We start from the raw sequence: 4,085 nt of genomic DNA on the forward strand, positions 1-4,085 counted from the left end.
TATAAAGCTCTATGCCACTTGAAATTTTAATAAATTCACTTCTATAAAGATGTAAACAATCTGCAAAATGCAATAGAAAAAACTACCCACAGAGTAGAATGTTTGATTGCAGAGCGCATCCACCATGATTTTGGATAATTTTTATATCATTCAGCATCACATAGTTTTTATTATCTGGGATGTAAAAGAAGGAAATTAGAAAAAATGAATTATTAGGAGTTTAAATGATGAGTAAATTCCATTCCTCCTACATTTTGTGAATTGTTTCTGTCTATAGATGCAAATGTATTAAAATTAAATACTGCACATATATGGATATTTTGAATATATAAGTACTTTGTTTCTTATTTTAATTATGTATATCTTTATAAGTATAAAAGTGTATTTTTTTTCCTACGTGTGTGGGAGGGAAAGAAAAAACACAGAGAACAGTGAGTAAGTCAAGTAATCCAGGAAAAAGTACTAATTGATGTTACACCAAGGCTACACCAAGGTGAGGAAGGACTGCCTCGGCCCTGGACACCCAACAGCCAATTGAAGATGGGGGTCAGCATGTGCTTTAAAAGGCTGAGTTAGTCAGATGCCTAGATGAGAGTTCAGGATGCAGACAGAAATTGCTCATCTCTTTGGAGATGAGACCTCTGGTTGGCCTTACCAATCATAACAAAATGCTGGTTTAAAAGATGCTGCTTTTTTCTTTTTAACAAAAAAAAAAAACCCTTTTATTTTTAAATAATTACAGGTAACAGGAAGTTGCAAAAATAGTATAGACAGAGCTGATATACCAGGGGTCCCCAACTTCCAGGATCTAATGCCTGTTAATCTGAGGTGGAGCTGAGGTAGTAATAATAGAAATAAAGTGCTCAATAAATGTAATGTGCTTGAATCATCTGAAACCATCCCCTCACCCCCAGTGGAAAAAATTGTCTTTAATGAATTTATGGAATCTGAAATTGGAATTTCAAATAACTTTCGTTTGTCAAGAAACAGTATTCTGACAGACTTGTGTTTGCCAAGGGAGGTTGGGGGAGGGATGGCCTGGGTTTAGCAGATGTAAACTATTACATGTAGGATGGATACACAGCAAGGTCCCACTGTAGAGCACGGGGAACTATACTCAATATCCTGGGATAAACCATAATGGGAAAGAATATAAAAAAGAATGCATACATTTAAAGAAAATAGCATTGTGCTTTGATTTTTTTTTTTTTTTTTTTTTTGACCATTCGGAACAGTAACAAGTGTTTTTAGCTACCGGACTGTATGAACACAGGTACCGGCAGATTTAGCCCAGAGGCCATGGTTTGCCTCCACCTAACTTAAAGCATTAGGGCTTCGGGACTGACATTGGTCTGGCTGCTCAGAGGGGAGTGAGTGAGTGAAGGAGCTCAGTCGTGTCCGACTCTTTGCGACCCAGTGGATTGTTGCCTACCAGGCTCCTCCCCTCCACGGGATTCCCCAGGCAAGAATACTGGAGTGGGTTGCCATTTCCTTCTCCAGGGGATCTTCCCGACCCAGGGATCGAACCCAGGTCTCCTGCATTGTAGGCAGGCGCTTTAACCACTGAGCCACCAGGGAAGCCCAAAATAGAGGTGTGCATGTTATCAGTTCATCTTTCTGTGAACTCTTTCACTAGCCATTTAATCATGACTTTCTTCTTGGCTATACTGTGCTAACAAGTGTCAGCAAATGTGGACTTAGGAGCATTTGAATTCACTTACTCAGCTTTTGCTTTTATTTTTGACTAAAAGTGAGCTCACATGTTGCCTTAATTTTCTCTCTATCCATTTCTTGTGTCTCTGATAACTGCCTTATTATTGTCACTGCATGCCTGTTAAGTCACTTCAGTCCAGGTCTTTTTGACCCTATGGACTCTAGTCCACCAGGCTTCTCTGTCCATGGGATTTTCTAGGTAAGAATACTGGAGTGGGTTGCCATTTCCCCCTCCAGGGGATTTTCCTGACCCAGGGATTGAACCCAAGCCTTTTATGTCTCCTGCATTGCCACTGCTAAGGTAGTAAAAATGCTCTCTCAGTGGATATCGATGACCTCTATTTCAAATTACATGGGGGTGTGTGTGTGTGTGTGTGTGTGTGTGTGTGTGTGCATGCACACATTTTCCCAGTGTCCCAATCCCGCTACTGTGCCCAACACTGTCGACCCCTTATTGGAGGGGCAGAGGTTTCTGGAGGCAGGCACTCTGGGTGAGTCTGGGCTCAGTAATGTGTCTATAGCTGCATCTCTCTGGACAAGCTTCTTAGCCTCCTTGGCCAACACTGCCTCCTCTATAAAACAGGGATAAAAATAGTGCCTGTGTCAGAGGGTTGTTCTAAGCACATGAGCTAATGCACTTGGTCTTCAGCATAATGTACTGAGGGTACTTAGTTCCTGGCACGTCATAATCATGCAGTAAACACTCACTATTACCATCACTACCAGTAAATCTCTCCAGCTCTGACCTCCGTCACATAATACCAACCTAGTTCTTCAGTGTCTCCTCTGATTTTTTGTGTGTGTGTGTGTTTTTATCACTGGCTCCACCTGGACTTATCTGTTGAGCATGTGGGTTGAGCCTCTCCCCTACTTCTGTGGTCCACCTGCACAGAGGAAAACCAGCTTTATCTTTGGCTATGTCTTCTTTCCTCCCCAGAGCCCCAGGAATCCCGTTAGGCAACTCACTGTCTCGTCGTTGATACCCACTCATGATCCACCCAACTACTCCACATGCAGAGGCAGACACATATGCCAACAGGTATTAGGCGCCTATCGTGTGCCAGGGGTGATGAGCGCCGTACTCACAGGGCTCCTGGTCCCCGCAGTTGTTCAGTTTTCATGGCTCTTGATAGGATCTTCAGTCAAACAACTGCACTCCGCTCCCCACCACCACCAGTGTCTTCTCTTCTGCTTCTCTCAGAAGGCTTGGCTCCAGGACTCACTGGTACTTGGGGCCCATCACATCCTCGCCTGTTCAGCCTGTTTCCTCTGCATGTACAAGGAGCATCTACCCTCCGCATGGGCTTCCTGTGGTGTTGCTGCATCTCCCAGTAGGCCCTCTGAGTGTTAGAGTGACTCATGGGCTCTGTGCCGTAGAAACACTTGGTTAATTCAGATACGGTGAGAAAGATTTAGGAAAAGCCCAGGTTAATGAATGGAGAAAGGTTTTATAATACCAACTCTTTATATTTGTATCGATGTTGACAGTTTGCAAATGCACTTTTTCATATAAAATCTCATTCAATACACACAGCTCTGGATCCTAATGGTTATAGTTGTCCCACAGTCATGTGAAGGTGGAGGTGGTGTTCACGGATGTCCGGAAGACTGCACTGGGAAAGACAGAGGGGCCCTAAGAAATTTAGAATCCTGGTTTTCACCCTTTGTCACTCTAAGACCTCTCTAAACTATTCACCCAGTCTCTAATATTTGTCAAGAACCCATTCTGCTTTTTAAAAATGATGTATAGAAGAATTTTAAAATCCATAGTACCAATAAGAAAGAGAAGAAGTCTTACTGGCTTGTTTTATTCATTATTTCTCAACCTGCAGTGTTTTAAAAGGTTGCATTATTTTAAAATGAAGTTTATTTAAACTTTATTAGGCACCTATTTTATATTTCTCCCAGTGGCCTCCTACCTGAAATATCCACACAATTTGTTACCTGCAGAAAAATGTGGAAGGCAGTTGTATGGGTTGCTTTTTTTTTTTTTTTTAATCCAAGATACAAAAGAAACGCCATTGTGCTTTAAGTGAACTATTGATTTTGGATTCATTTAACTTGAACAGCAATAAAGGCTCTGCAGGCCTCCCCTTTCATCTCTCCGCTCATCCTTTTACCAAACTAGCTAATGAAACTTTACCATTAGCATCTCCTGCTTAGAGGGGTAATTTCTTAGCTGAAACACAGCAACCATTTCTTAAGATATTTTCTGCTACAAAATAATATAATGTAATACACCATACCTGAAACTAATCTTGTTCAGTCTTCTAATTTTTCTACAGTTCTGACAAGTCAATCCAGGTACCCCTTTTATAGACTATTTGCTCATCTAAGAGAAAATCATTAAAACAAGCAAGTTGAAAAATAAT

General features: G+C 41.4%; 1 non-coding gene across 1 annotated transcript; it reads right to left on the reverse strand.

Annotated features, from left to right (window-relative positions):
• Positions 1 to 1,506: 1,506 nt before the first annotated feature.
• On the reverse strand, positions 1,507 to 1,578 carry TRNAC-ACA (transfer RNA cysteine (anticodon ACA)). The gene has a single exon. It is a non-coding gene; the product is annotated as a tRNA-Cys (tRNA).
• Between the last annotated feature and the right edge of the window lie 2,507 nt (positions 1,579 to 4,085).

This window comes from Dama dama, chromosome 21 (genome assembly GCF_033118175.1).
Source record: "Dama dama isolate Ldn47 chromosome 21, ASM3311817v1, whole genome shotgun sequence".
Lineage (NCBI taxonomy): Eukaryota > Metazoa > Chordata > Mammalia > Artiodactyla > Cervidae > Dama > Dama dama.